Consider the following 16,705-nt stretch of genomic DNA (forward strand, 5'->3'; position numbering starts at 1 on the left):
CATCGCATATTATTGGGGCTGTGCCTACGGGGCACTTCCTTCGCCTGCGCAGGATCTGCTCATCTGAGTTGGATTTCGAGCGACAGGCCAGGGAGCTGCAAACTATGTTCCTCAATCGTGGATACACTAGGAGATCCAGCAAAAGGGCATACAATAGAGCTAAAACAACTACACGTACATCCCTTCTTTATGACAACTCTGGGAGGGGCTCCTCACGGTCCGGCCAGCAGTTACGTTTTGTGATCATGGCCTATACTGAAAGTTGACAATACTATTGCTAAAATATTGCCTGAATATCCGCTGATGTCCTTCAGACGGGCCAGGAACCTTAGGGACCACTTGACACGTAGCCACTATGAAGGGATTCCTAGAACTACTTTTTTGGACAGTGTTACTCCGCGTTGTGGTTCTGCCCCCCTGTGGCAGATGTATAGCCTGCCCCAATATGGATCGTACTGACACCTTCTCTGATTCCAGTGGGAGTAAAAATGATAAGATCAAGAAAACAATCACATGTACCACACGCTACGTCATATATTACGCCACCTGCCCCTGTGGCTAAATTTATGTCGGATTAACGACTCGCCATTTGAAAATTCGCATACGCGAACATGTACGTGGTATTGAAGCCGCAGTCAACTGTACGGATGTCTCTACTTTAAACACACTTCCGAGACATTTTAAATTGCTTCATGGGAGTGATGGTAGTCTTATTAGATTCAGGGGCATTGATGCCCTTGATGTTGGAATACGAGGGGGTAAACTCTCCTCTAAATTGGCACGCCTCGAATCGAGGTGGATATGGACACTTCGGACGGCTCACCCCCTTGGTCTCAATGAGCATCTAAGTTTTGCTCCCTTCTTGTGATCTCCTTATTTTGGATCTTTGTCTGTGGATTGCCATCTCTTGTTTTTAATTCATTTTTAATTCTTTTAGATTTATTATGTTCTATCTATTGTTGGCTTCTTGACCGGAATGACGTTACCTATATGGACCGTGACCAGATGTTATATACTGTGTACTACTCGATCTAGCCTTTGGAATCTGGCCCCTGTTATCGATATGGACCCTGATGCATCAAGACAGATATATAATATATGGACTTGACATCTACTCCGTGGATATATACCTGTTTACCTATATGATATTATCAGTAACATTGCACCATGCCATATTATATGTTATTATAATATTTATTTAATTCTATGAATGATCGTTAATATCATCTATCACTGGCATGGTGTTCCATGTGGGGGCTATGTTTACTTACACTATTATTTATATTTAGCTTAATCTGTGCGATATATATTGTATGCCCCTTTGGTTGATGCTGGGTATCTTCTCCTTATTCTTTATTCTGTTTTCTCCTTATTTTTTGGGCTGGTGTTTTCCTTGCCCACTGGTAAAATGGTGGCCTTTGATATTTATTCCCTTTGGCGCATGCGCGTACCATCTCCTGTGGCAGCGTCCATGGTATGTGTTGTCACTGGTTCACGTGGCCCCATGTGGTTCCCGTGCACGCGGCCTGGATTACGCCGCCTTCTATGCTTTGCATGGTTGCCGGGTAACGTTATTCTACTTCCGGGTCTGGCGCACAGTTCACTTCCGGTCTGCGGCCTTTTTATTCTCCTATTTCTCTCTACTTTGCGTGCCCCCTGACGAAGGTGTTCCGAAATGCGCATTGGGGCGGGCGCCGGGACCCTCCACTAGCCAGCACTTGCCTGTACTTTACGGTAATGTATCCTGACCTTTTGACTCTTTTTCTGATTTGTTCTATACCTTTTCCATATGTTTAGCTCTATTATGGGCTGGGATCTGTGTAATGATATGCTTTCCCTCTAATTACATATCTAAATTTATGTCAGGATGCCTCCCGCATACGTTTTTGGATCTGTTTACTCATGAGATACTCTATGTGGCTTGTGTGAGTACCGAGCGCCCCATGTTATCTTTTTGGTGGCTATCCTCTGCTGCCACTATTTCTATACTTTCCTGAATAAAGCAATTTGTACTTTAAAACCTAGTTTGTTGATTGGAATTTTTTCCCCTCCCCCCTTGTCCCCAATCTCCCATACTCCAGAGAGCACACCTTCACCAGGTCACTGAGTATGGTCCTAAACACATCATCCACTGCTAGGATTTTTCGTTTCGTCGATACTAAACACTGTGCATTCCACGTGTGATACCTAATCAAAGTCCTAACTAGAAATAAGGTACAGCGGTCCCGACCCCCTAGGTCTCCAAATGCTCCATAGACCCATTCCTCATAAGTGAGAACGGCCAGCCGAGCCCAGCCAATGGAGGCGCACACTACAATGAAGTAGGAAGTAGTCCATGCTTTCTAGCACGGTACCACAATGCTCCCAAGGATATTTCCTGTTCTCAGAACTCCTACATATCAGATTGTCCCTCACGCAGCACCAAGCTAAGTCCTAAAACTTTGAGATGATCCTGATAAAATTCAAAAGATGCAAACCCACCCAAGATCCAAACTTTGACAATCCCTGAATGCCAGAGGTCTCTGAAAATGGGTCAACAAACCCCTTTTGACAAGAAGCTTCCTTGGCTGGGACCAGATCTCCCATATTCCCAGACCCCATTGGTGAATTACCTTCAGAACCAAAGTAGTGTAAGCCAGAGGAAGTCCTTGCGGCGTGTGAAGATCCTTCACGTGCCCTCCTGTCTCCCATTCCTGGAAAAAAGCTAAACCATCCCCAACAGGAGAATATCCATGGAGCCTTCTCTTTCCAGTGGTTTGCAGTATTGATCTTAATGAAGGTATTCACAAGGAATACCACAGGGTTCAAGATACCCAACACTCCTAGTCTCCTCGTGCGGTAAATAACCTCCTTCTTGACCAGGTTCAGTCTATTTCCCCATAACAGTTGGAAGAACAAACTGTAAACCTGAGTCCAGAGAGGCTCTGGCAAGATGCACATACTGCCCAGATAAATCAGTAAAGGGAGCAGGTAAGTTTTGATCGGGTTTACCCTTTTCCTTATGGTCAAAGACCAACCCTTCCATTGATTCACCTTCTGAATGGAAATCTCTAGACTGCTGTCCCAATTTTGTTTGGGGTAATCCCCCTGGCTAAATTCAATGCCAAACACTTTTTCAGATAGGTCCTAGAGAGGTGTCCAGGAGATCAAAACCAGGATCTCCTCCTTTCAGCCAGAGACTTTCACACCTATGCCAGTTGATATTGGACACTTAAGCCTCCAAGAAGTTATCTACCTTTGACTTCAGCAACTCTATCTCCTCATAAGAGGAAACAAAAACTGTGAAATCATCGGCATATGCCACCACCCTCAGAGTGGCTTCAGGTGCTTCCTGGTCCATCCCGATCTTGGCCAACGTCCACGTTCCACCCTGCTTAGCTGCAGCCAGAGATTAAAGGGGTTGTCCACTACTTTCAATTAACCCCCCAATGTACCCCCCGGGGCCCCTAATGAATTGTGCCATTACCTTGTGTTGACGTTTTCGCCTGTGAGCGGCGCTATTCTGCCTGCTGAGTCCGGGTCACATGACCCCCAGACTGCAGCCGCCGCTCATTTCCGCCAACGTCACGTCAATTTCCAGACTCTAGAAATTGACGTGACGTCAGCAGCAGGCGTGACCAGCCCCCACAGTCAGCAGTCACTCAGCAAGAGTGACTGGGCTGTGGGCGGTGCTGGGGGCTGCCTGCAGGGCTGTGCTGGGGGCGGGCGGGGCTGACTGTGTGTGCTCACTGCTCAGTGCTGGGATCTGAGGACGGGGCTGTGCTGCGGTGCCGGTGCTTGTGCCCGCCGGCGCCGGTGTTTCTGCCCGCCGGCGCCGGTGCTTCTGCCCGCCGGCACCGGTGCTTTTGCCCGCCGGTGTTTGTGACCGCCGGCGCCGGTATTTCTGCCCGCCGGCGCTGTGCGTGTGTGTGTGCTGACGCTGTGCGTGTGTGTGTGCCGGTGCTGTGCGTGTGTGCCGGCGCTGTGCGTGTGTGTGCTGGCGCTGTGTGTGTGCCGACGCTGTACGTGTGTGTGTGGCGGCGCTGTGCGTGTGTGCGTGTGTGTGCCGGCGCTGTGTGTGTGCCGACGCTGTGCGTGTGTGTGTGCCGGCGCTGTGCGTGTGTGTGTGTGTGCCGGCGCTTTGCGTGTGTGTGTGTGTGCCGGCGCTGTGCGTGTGTGTGCCGGCGCTGTGCGTGTGTGTGCCGACGCTGTGCGTGTGTGTGCAGGCATCGTCTGATGGGACTACAAGTCCCATCAGGCTCTGCCTGCTACACTGACAGTGAGTGACACATTAGCCAATGATTGGACAGTAGTAGTCCCATCATCCGGCTAATGTGTTGAATGTAAAAAAAAACAAAACACAGTACATACATACTACACACACCATGCGACGACATGCACCATGCGACATGCTGCATGCACCATGCGACGACATGCACCATGCGACGACATGCACCATGCGACGACATGCGACATGCACCATGCGGCAACATGCACCATGCGGCGACATGCGACATGCACCATGCGACAACATGCACCATGTGACATGCACCATGCGACGACATGCGACATGCACCATGCGGCAACATGCACCATGCGGCGACATGCGACATGCACCATGCGACAACATGCACCATGTGACATGCACCATGCGGCGACATGCACCATGCGACAACATGCACCATGTGACATGCACCATGCGATGACATGCGACATGACCATGCGACGACATGCACCATGCAACGACATGCGACATGCACCATGCGACGACATGCGACGCCATGCACCATGCGACGACATGCACCATGTGACATGCGCCATGCGACGACATGCACCATGCGACGACATGCTACATGCACCGTGCGGCGACATGCACCATGCGGCGACATGCTACATGCACCATGCGACGACATGCACCATGCTACATGCACCATGCGACGACATGCACCATGCGGTGACATGCGACGACATGCGCCATGTGACGACATGCGACGGCATGCACCATGCGACGACATGCTGCATGCACCATGTGACGGCATGCGACAAGCACCATGCGACGACATGCGGCGACATGCGCCATGCGACGACATGCACCATGCTACATGCACCATGCGACGACATGCACCATGCTACATGCACCATGCGACGACATGCGCCATGCGACTACATGCGACATGCTGCATGCACAATGAGACGGCATGCGACATGCACCATGCGACGACATGCACCATGCTACATGCACCATGCGATGACATGCACCATGCACATGCGACGACATGCACCATGCGGCGACATGCTACATGCACCATGCGCCGACATGCGACATGCACCATGCGACATGTACCATGCGACGACATGCACCATGCGACGACATGCGACATGCACCATGCGACGACATGCGACATGCACCATACGACGACATGCACCATGCGGCGACATGCTACATGCACCATGCGCCGACATGCACCATGCGACATGCACCACGCGGCGACATGCACCATGCCACGACATGCACCATGCCACGACATGCGACATACAGTACATACATACTACAGACATACAGTACATATAACACAGAGTACATACTCACCATCACTTGTCACTTTGTTCCCTGAAGCCATTGTCACCTGTAAAAAAATATTAAAATAATAAACAAACAATATACTCCCTGTCCGCAGAAATCCAATTAAAACGAGCGTCCCACGACGATCTCCCGTGGAGAGCAGGAGCATCAGTTGCTCACAAGGTATTCCTACGCCCCTGTGAGAAAATAGTCCCTAGTCTCACTATTGGCATTGCTGGGTGAGACATTTTCCCACGCAGCAATTGCCATAAAGTGAGACCAGTGAACTAGAGTAACCTCAGTGATGCACTGCAGGAGCCATTGTCTCCTGTCAGTGTGTCACTGAGGGTCCTATAGAGCAGTGACATCACCCGATTTCACTGTTCTATAGGGGAGATCGTCGTGGGACACTCGTTATTAATTGGACTGCGTCGGACAGGGAGTATACAGTTTATTATTTAACTTTTTTTTGCAGGCGCTGAAGTATGGTAAGTATGGTTAAATGAAGAATATTAAAATACTTTTTTCCAAATGTGTGTGTTTTATTAACCCTTTCTTACTATTGGATTAGTAATGGATAGGCATCTTATTGACGCCTCTCCGTTATTAACCCGGCTTAATGTCACCTTACAATAGCGAGGTGACATTAACCCTTCATTACCCCATATCCCACCGCTACTCGGGAGTGGGAAGAGAGGGGCTAAGTGCCGGAATTGGCGCATCTTACAGATGCGCCATTTCTGGGATGGCTGCGGACTGGTATTTGTAGCCGGGGGGGGGGGGGGCAATATCCATGGCCCCTCTCTAGGCTATGAATATAAGCCCGCAGCTGTCTGCGTAGCCTTTCTGGCTATAAAATATAGGGGGACCCCACGTCATTTTTTGGGGGAGTCCCCCTATTTTAATAGCCAGTAAAGGCTGCGCAGACAGCTGCGGGCTAATATTCATAGCAGGCTACAAATATTGGCCCCCGGCCGTCGGCTTTCCCCCTCTGGCGCAGAGAATTGCGCGGGAGCCCACGCCGTTTTTTCTTTTTTTTAAAAAAATTCAACGCTCATTAAGGCCTCTTTCACTCTTGCGTCGGTACAGGTCCGTCGCTATGCGTCGGGCCGACGTACCGACGCACGTTGTGAAATTTGTGTACGAAGTGGGCAGCGGATGCAGTTTTTCAACGCATCCGCTGCCCATTCTGAAGTGCGGGGAGGAGGGGGCGGAGTTTCTGCCACGCATGTGCGGTAGAAAATAGCGGGCGCAACGGCCAAAAAAAGTTCACTTGAACGTTTTTTCGTGCCGACGGTATTCCAAAACACGACTGATCCGTAGCACGACGGATGCGACTTGTGGCCATCTGTCGCTAATACAAGTCTATGGGTGAAACGCATCCTGCGAGCACATTTGCAGGATCCGTTTTTTTCCACCGGGACATTTTTTTTTCCGCCGGATCCGTTTTTTTCCGCCGGATCCGTTTTTTTCCGCCGGATGTTTTTTTTTCCCACCAGATCTGTTTTTTCCACCGGATCCGTTTATTTTCGCCGAATACTTTTTTTTACGCCGGATCCGTTTTTTCTCATAGAGTTGTATTAGCGCCGGATTACACCTGATGGCCACACGTTTCATCCGTTTTTTGCAGGATACGTCAAAAAAGCTGTTTCCGCCCGACGGAAAACACTTACAGAGAAACTGTTTTTCAGTACGTCAAAAAAATGCACAGCGACGGATCTAGCAAAAAACGGATGAAACGTGTGGCCATCAGGCGCACTCCGGCGCTAATACAACTCTGAGAAAAAAACGGATACGGCGGAAAAAAACGGATCCTGCAAATGTGCTCGCATCTATATATATAATTGTCTAAGGGTTTTTCCGTCTGTCTCTCTTTCTGTCTGTCTGTCTGTCTGTCTGTCCTGGAAATCCCGCGTCTCTGATTGGTCGAGGCCGCCAGGCCTCGACCAATCAGCAACGGGCACAGCGACGATGATGTCATAATGGTTGCCATGGCGATGATGATGTCATAAAGGTTGCCTCGACCAATCAGCAACGGGCACAGCGACGATGATGTCATAATGGTTGCCATGGTGACGATGATGTCATAAAGGTTGCCTCGACCAATCAGCAACGGGCACAGCGACGATGATGTCATAATGGTTGCCATGGCGACGATGATGTCATAAAGGTTGCCTCGACCAATCAGCGACGGGCACAGTCTGCCGCGAATTCTGGAATCATCATTGTCCATATACTACGGGGACATGCATATTCTAGAATACCCGATGCGTTAGAATCGGGCCACAATCTAGTATAGTATATAAGACAGCCTCCCCCATAGAATATAATATACCCCCCATAGTATATAAGACAGCCTCCCCCATAGAATAGAATATACCCCCGCAGTAGTATATAACACAGCCACATCTATAATATAACACTGGGAGCGTCACTCTGTCCGAAGCCTTTATAGACTGCGCAAGCGCCGGCGCAGTCTGGACCCCACAGAGTGACGCTCCCAGGAGATCGAGGTATGCGTAAACACTGAACGAGCACCGCGATCTCCAACGGAGAGGCAGGGACGCGCCAGGAGGGTGAGTATCGGCTATATTCTCCTGTCCCCCGTTCCACCGCTGCGTGCGGCTCCGTCTCCCGGGTCCTCTGCCTGTGATATTCACAGTTCAGAGGGCGCGATGACGCGCTTAATGCGCGCCGCCCTCTGACTGAACAGTCACAGCCAGAGGACCCGGAAGAAGCGGCGTGCAGCGCTGGAACAGGGGACAGGTGAATATAGCAAGTGTCGGGGGCCTGAGCTAGTGGCAATACCGGCACCTGACCCCCACAGCGCACCGGTGTCCCCGCCTGCTAAGGCCCCCCAGCACTCGGCGATAGGTGAGTATGGTATATATTTTTTTTTATATATATATCGCAGCAGCATACGGGTCATATAATACTATGGAGCATCTTATGGGGGCCATCAACATTTATGGAGCAGTGTACGGGGCATATACTATGGAGCGTGTTATGGGGGCCATGAACCATAATGGAGCAGTGTACCGGCCATATGCATGGGAGCAGCAAATTACAGAATGGTGGCGCAGGATGGGAGCACATGACAGAACGGGGGCGCAGGATAGGAGCAGCACATGTCAGAATGGGGGCGCAGGATGGGAGCAGCGCATGTCAGAATGGGGCTGCAGGATGGCAGCAGCACATGACAGAACAGGGGTGCAGGATGGGAGCAGCACATGACAGGATGGGGGCGCAGGATGGAGCAGCACATGACAGGATGGAGACCATATACCAATATAAATGCTCGCCACCTGGGCGTAGAACGGGTTCAATAGCTAGTAGTATATAACACGGCCTCCCCCATAGAATATAATATACCTCCCATAGTATACAGTGGGGCAAAAAAGTATTTAGTCAGTCAGCAATAGTGCAAGTTCCACCCCTTAAAAAGATGAGAGGTGTCTGTAATTTACATCATAGGTAGACCTCAACTATGGGAGACAAACTGAGAAAAAAAAATCCAGAAAATCACATTGTCTGTTTTTTTAACATTTTATTTGCATATTATGGTGGAAAATAAGTATTTGGTCAGAAACAAAATTTCATCTCAATACTTTGTAATATATCCTTTGTTGGCAATGACAGAGGTCAAACGTTTTCTGTAAGTCTTCACAAGGTTGCCACACACTGTTGTTGGTATGTTGGCCCATTCCTCCATGCAGATCCCCTCTAGAGCAGTGATGTTTTTGGCTTTTCGCTTGGCAACACGGACTTTCAACTCCCTCCAAAGGTTTTCTATAGGGTTGAGATCTGGAGACTGGCTAGGCCACTCCAGGACCTTGAAATGCTTCTTACGAAGCCACTCCTTCGTTGCCCTGGCGGTGTGCTTTGGATCATTGTCATGTTGAAAGACCCAGCCACGTTTCATCTTCAGTGCCCTTGCTGATGGAAGGAGGTTTGCACTCAAAATCTCACGATACATGGCCCAATTCATTCTTTCATCTACCCGGATCAGTCATCCTGGCCCCTTTGCAGAGAAACAGCCCCAAAGCATGATGTTTCCACCACCATGCTTTACAGTAGGTATGGTGTTTGATGGATGCAACTCAGTATTCTTTTTCCTCCAAACACGACAAGATGTGTTTCTACCAAACAGTTCCAGTTTGGTTTCATCAGACTATAGGACATTCTCCCAAAACTCCTCTGGATCATTCAAATGCTCTCTAGCAAACTTCAGACGGGCCCGGACATGTACTGGCTTAAGCAGTGGGACACGTCTGGCACTGTAGGATCTGAGTCCATGGTGGCGTAGTGTGTTACTTATGGTAGGCCTTGTTACATTGGTCCCAGCTCTCTGCAGTTCATTCACTAGGTCCCCCCGCGTGGTTCTGGTATTTTTGCTCACCGTTCTTGTGATCATTCTGACCCCACGGGGTGGGATTTTGGGTGGAGCCCCAGATCGAGGGAGATTATCAGTGGTCTTGTATGTCTTCCATTTTCTAATTATTGCTCCCACTGTTGATTTCTTCACTCCAAGCTGGTTGGCTATTGCAGATTCAGTCTTCCCAGCCTGGTGCAGGGCTACAATTTTGTTTCTGGTGTCCTTTGACAGCTCTTTGGTCTTCACCATACTGGAGTTTGGAGTCAGACTGTTTGAGGGTGTGCACAGGTGTCTTTTTATACTGATAACAAGTTTAAACAGGTGCCATTACTACAGGTAATGAGTGGAGGAAAGAGGAGACTCTTAACCCCTTCATGACCCAGCCTATTTTGACCTTAATGACCTGGCCGTTTTTTGCAATTCTGACCAGTGTCCCTTTATGAGGTAATAACTCAGGAACGCTTCAACGGATCCTAGCGGTTCTGAGATTGTTTTTTCGTGACATATTGGGCTTCATGTTAGTGGTAAATTTAGGTCAATAAATTCTGCGTTTATTTGTGATAAAAACGGAAATTTGGCGAAAATTTTGAAAATTTCGCAATTTTCACATTTTGAATTTTTATTCTGTTAAACCAGAGAGTTATGTGACACAAAATAGTTAATAAATAACATTTCCCACATGTCTACTTTACACCAGCACAATTTTGGAAACAACATTTTTTTTTGCTAGGAAGTTATAAGGGTTAAAATTTGACCAGCGATTTCTCATTTTTACAACGAAATTTACAAAACCATTTTTTTTAGGGACCACCTCACATTTGAAGTCAGTTTGAGGGGTCTATATGGATGAAAATACCCAAAAGTGACACCATTCTAAAAAATGCACCCCTCAAGGTGCTCAAAACCACATTCAAGAAGTTTTTTAACCCTTCAGGTGCTTCACAGCAGCAGAAGCAACATGGAAGGAAAAAATGAACATTTAACTTTTTAGTCACAAAAATTATCTTTTAGCAACATTTTTTTTATTTTCCCAATGGTACAAGGAGAAACTGAACCACGAAAGTTGTTGTCCAATTTGTCCTGAGTACGCTGATACCTCATATGTGGGGGTAAACCACTGTTTGGGCGCACGGCAGGGCTTGGAAGGGAAGGAGCGCCATTTGACTTTTTGAATGAAAAATTGGCTCCACTCTTTAGCGGACACCATGTCACGTTTGGAGAGCCCCCGTGTGCCTAAAAATTGGAGCTCCCCCACACGTGACCCCATTTTGGAAACTAGACGCCCCAAGGAACTTATCTAGATGCATAGTGAGAACTTTGAACCCCCGGGGGCTTCACAAATTGATCCGTAAAAATGAAAAAGTACTTTTTTTTCACAAAAAAATTCTTTTAGCCTCAATTTTTTTCATTTTCACATGGGCAACAGGATAAAATGGATCCTAAAATTTGTTGGGCAATTTCTCATGAGTACACCGATACCTCACATGTGGAGGTAAACCACTGTTTGGGCACATGGTAAGGTTCGGAAGGGAAGGAGCGCCATTTGACTCTTTGAATGAAAAATTATCTCCATCGTTAGCGGACACCATGTCGTGTTTGGAGAGCCCCCGTGTGCCTAAACATTGGAGCTCCCCCACAAATGACCCCATTTTGGAAACTAGACCCCCCAAGGAACTTATCTAGATGCATATTGAGCACTTTAAACCCTCAGGTGCTTCACAAATTGATCTGTAAAAATGAAAAAGTACTTTTTTTTTCACAAAAAAATTCTTTTCGCCTCAGTTTTTCATTTTCACATGGGCAATAGGATAAAATGAATCCTAAAATTTGTTGGGCAATTTCTCCCGAGTACGCCGATACCTCATATGTGGGGGTAAACCACTGTTTGGGCACACGGCAGGGCTCGGAAGGGAAGGCGCGCCATTTGACTTTTTGAATGGAAAATTAGCTCCAATTGTTAGCGGACACCATGTCGCGTTTAGAGAGCCCCTGTGTGCCTATGCATTGGATCTCCCCCACAAGTGACCCCATTTTGGAAACTAGACCCCCCAAGGAACTTATCTAGATGCATATTGAGCACTTTAAACCCCCAGGTGCTTCACAGAAGTTTATAATGCAGAGCCATGAAAATAAAAAATAATTTTTCTTTCCTCAAAAATGATTTTTAGCCTGGAATTTCCTATTTTGCCAAGGGTAATAGGAGAAATTGGACCGCAAATGTTGTTGTCCAGTTTGTCCTGAGTACGCTGATACCCCATATGTGGGGGTAAACCACTGTTTGGGCGCACGGCAGGGCTCGGAAGGGAAGGCACGCCAATTGGCTTTTTAAATGGAAAATTAGCTCCAATCATTAGCGGACACCATGTCACGTTTGGAGAGCCCCTGTGTGCCTAAACATTGGAGATCCCCCACATATGACCCCATTTTGGAAACTAGACCCCCAAAGGAACTAATCTAGATGTGTGGTGAGGACTTTGAACTTCCAAGTGCTTCACAGAAGTTTATAACGCAGAGCCATGAAAATAAAATAAAAATTTTATTTTCTCTAAAATGATTTTTTAGCCTGCAATTTATTATTTTCCCAAGGGTAACAGGAGAAATTTGACCCCAAAAGTTGTTGTACAGTTTCTCCTGAGTACGCTGATACCCCATATGTGGGGGTAAACCACAGTTTGGGCACATGTCGGGGCTCGGAAGTCAAGTAGTGACATTTTGAAATGCAGACTTTGATGGAATGCTCTGCGGGCGTTACGTTGCGTTTGCAGAGCCCCTGATGTGGCTAAACAGTAGAAACCCCCCACAAGTGACCCCATTTTAGAAACTAGACCCCGAAAGGAACTTATCTAGATGTGAGGTGAGCACTTTGAACCCCCAAGTGCTTCACAGAAGTTTATAACACAGAGCAGTGAAAATAATAAATACGTTTTCTTTCCTCAAAAATAATTTTTTAGCCCAGAATTTTTTATTTTCCCAAGGGTTACAGGAGAAATTGGACCCCAAAAGTTGTTGTCCAGTTTCTCCTGAGTACGCTGATACCCCATATGTGGGGGTAAACCACTGTTTGGGCACACGTCGGGGCTCAGAAGGGAAGTAGTGACTTTTGAAATGCAGACTTTGATGGAATGGTCTGCGGGCGTCACGTTGCGTTTGCAGAGCCCCTGGTGTGCCTAAACAGTAGAAACCCCCCACAAGTGACCCCATTTTGGAAACTAGACCCCCCAAGGAACTTATCTAGATATGTGGTGAGCACTTTGAACCCCCAAGTGCTTCACAGACGTTTACAACGCAGAGCCGTGAAAATAAAAAATCATTTTTCTTTCCTCAAAAATGATGTTTTAGCAAGCAATTTTTTATTTTCTCAAGGGTAACAGGAGAAATTGGACCCCAGTAATTGTTGCCCAGTTTGTCCTGAGTACACTGATACCCCATATGTGGGGGTAAACCACTGTTTGGGCACATGTCGGGGCTCGGAAGTCAAGTAGTGACGTTTTGAAATGCAGACTTTGATGGAATGGTCTGCGGGCGTCACGTTGCGTTTGCAGAGCCCCTGGTGTGCCTAAACAGTAGAAACCCCCCACAAGTGACCCCATTTTGGAAACTAGACCCCCCAAGGAACTTATCTAGATATGTGGTGAGCACTTTGAACCCCCAAGTGCTTCACAGACGTTTACAACGCAGAGCCGTGAAAATAAAAAATCATTTTACTTTCCTCAAAAATGATGTTTTAGCAAGCAATTTTTTATTTTCTCAAGGGTAACAGGAGAAATTGGACCCCAGTAATTGTTGCCCAGTTTGTCCTGAGTACACTGATACCCCATATGTGGGGGTAAACCACTGTTTGGGCACACGTCGGGGCTCGGAAGGGAAGGAGCACCATTTGACTTTTTGAATAAAAGATTGGCTGGAATCAATGGTGGCGCCATGTTGCGTTTGGAGACCCCCTGATGTGCCTAAACAGTGGAAACCCCTCAATTCTTACGCCAACACACCCCTAAACCTTATCCCAACTGTAGCCGTAACCCTAACCACAACCCTAACCGCAACACACCCCTAACCACAACCCTAACCCCAACACACCCCTAACCCTAACCACAACCCTAATTCCAACCCAACCCTAACCCTAAGGCTATGTACCCACGTTGCGGATTCGTGTGAGATTTTTCCGCACCATTTTTGAAAAATCCGCAGGTAAAAGGCACTGCGTTTTACCTGCGGATTTCACCTGCGGATTCCACCTGCGGATTCCTATTGAGGAATAGGTGTAAAACGCTGCGGAATCCGCACAAAGAATTGACATGCTGCGGAAAATACAACGCAGCGTTTCCGTGCGGTATTTTCCGCACCATGGGCACAGCGGATTTGGTTTTCCATAGGTTTACATGGTACTGTAAACCTGATGGAACACTGCTGCGGATCCGCAGCGGCCAATCCGCTGCGGATCCGCAGCCAAATCCGCACCGTGTGCACATAGCCTAATTCTAAAGGTATGTGCACACGCTTTGGAAAACGCTGCGGATCCGCAGCAGTTTCCCATGAGTTTACATTTCAATGTAAACCTATGGGAAACAAAAATCGCTGTACACATGCTGCGGAAAAACTGCACGGAAACGCAGCGGTTTACATTCCGCAGCATGTCACTTCTTTCTGCGGATTCCACAGCGGTTTTACAACTGCTCCAATAGAAAATCGCAGTTGTAAAACCGCAGTGAAATGCGCAGAAAAACCGCGGTAAATCTGCCATAAATCCGCAGCGGTTTAGCACTGCGGATTTATCAAATCCGCTGCAGAAAAATCCGCAGAGGACCAGAATATGTGTGCACATACCGAAACCCTACCCCTAACCCTAACCCTACCCCTACCCCTAACCCTACCCCTAACCCTAACCCTACCCCTAACCCTAACCCTAACCCTAACCCTACCCCTAACCCTACCCCTACCCCTACCCCTAACCCTACCCCTAACCCTAACCCTAACCCTAGTTCTAACTCCAACCTTAGTGAAAAAAAAAAAAAATTCTTTATTTTATTATTGTCCCTATCTATGGGGGACAAATGGGGGGGGTCATTTACTGTTTTTTTATTTTGACCACTGTGATAGATTATATCACAGTGATCAAAATTCACATTGGAACGAATCTGCCGGCCGGCAGATTCGGCGGGCGCACTGCGCATGCGCCCGCCATTTTGGAACATGGCGGCGCTCGGGGAAGAAGACTGACGGACCCCGCCAGGATCGGTAAGTATAAGGGGGGGAGATCAGGGCACAGGGGGGGGAGATCAGGGCACGGGGGGGCGTCGGAGCACGGGGGGGGAGGGATCGGAGCAAGGGGGAGAGTGATCGGTGTGCGGGCGGGTGGATCGGTGTGCAGGGGGGGGGGATCGGTGTGCAGGGGGGGTGGTTCGGAGCACGGGGGGGGATCGGAGTGCGGGGGGGTTTGATTGGAGCACGGGGGGGTGTGATTGGAGCACGGGGGAGCGGACAGGAGGACGGGGGAGCGGAGCACAGGACGGAGGGGAGCGGGCCACAGATCGGGGGGCTGGGGGGGCGATCGGCGGGGTGGGGTGGGTGCACATAAGTGTTTCCAGCCATGGCCGATGATATTGCAGCATCGGCCATGGCTGGATTGTAATATTTCACCATTTTTTTAGGTGAAATATTACAAATCGCTCTGATTGGCAGTTTCACTTTCAACAGCCAATCAGAGCGATCGTAGCCACGAGGGGGTGAAGCCACCCCCCCTGGGCTAAACTACCACTCCCCCTGTCCCTGCAGATCGGGTGAAATGGGAGTTAACCCTTTCACCCGATCTGCAGGGACGCGATCTTTCTGTGACACAGCATATGCGTCACAGGTCGGATTGGCACCGACTTTCATGACGCATACGCTGTGTCACAGGTCGGGAAGGGGTTAAAGAAGAAGTTACAGGTCTGTGCGAGCCAGAAATCTTGATTGTTTGTTTCTGACCAAATACTTATTTTCCACCATAATATGCAAATAAAATTTTAAAAAACAGACAACGTGATTTTCTGGATTTTTTTTTTTCTCAGTTTGTCTCCCATAGTTGAGGTCTACCTATGATGTAAATTACAGACGCCTCTCATCTTTTTAAGTGGTGGAACTTGCACTATTGCTGACTGACTAAATACTTTTTTGCCCCACTGTATATCAAAGCCCGCATATAATATAGCACAACTTGCATAGTATATAGCACAGCCCGCATAGTAGTATACAGCACAGCCCATGTAGTAGTATACAGCACAGCGCGGGTCGTAGTATATACAGCACAGCCCACATAGTAGTATACAGCACAGCCCGCGTAGTAGTATACACAACACAGCCCACACAGTGGTATATACACAGCACAGCCCACACAGTGATATATACACAGCACAGCCCAGACAGTGGTATATACACAGCACAGCCCACACAGTGGTATATACACAGCACAGCCCACACAGTGATATATACACAGCAAAGCCCACACAGTGGTATATACACAGCACAGCCCACACAGTGGTATATACACAGCACAGCCCACACAGTGGTATATACACAGCACAGCCCACACAGTGGTATTTACACAGCACAGCCCACACAGTGGTATATACACAGCCCACACAGTGGTATATACACAGCACAGCCCACACAGTGGTATATACACAGCCCACACAGTGGTATATACACAGCACAGCCCACACAGTGGTATATACACAGCCCACACAGTGGTATATACACAGCACAGCCCACACAGTGGTATATACAGTGCAACCCACATCTCATCCCCCCGA

This window comes from Ranitomeya imitator, chromosome 3, assembly GCF_032444005.1.
Source record: "Ranitomeya imitator isolate aRanImi1 chromosome 3, aRanImi1.pri, whole genome shotgun sequence".
NCBI classification, from domain to species: Eukaryota; Metazoa; Chordata; class Amphibia; order Anura; family Dendrobatidae; genus Ranitomeya; species Ranitomeya imitator.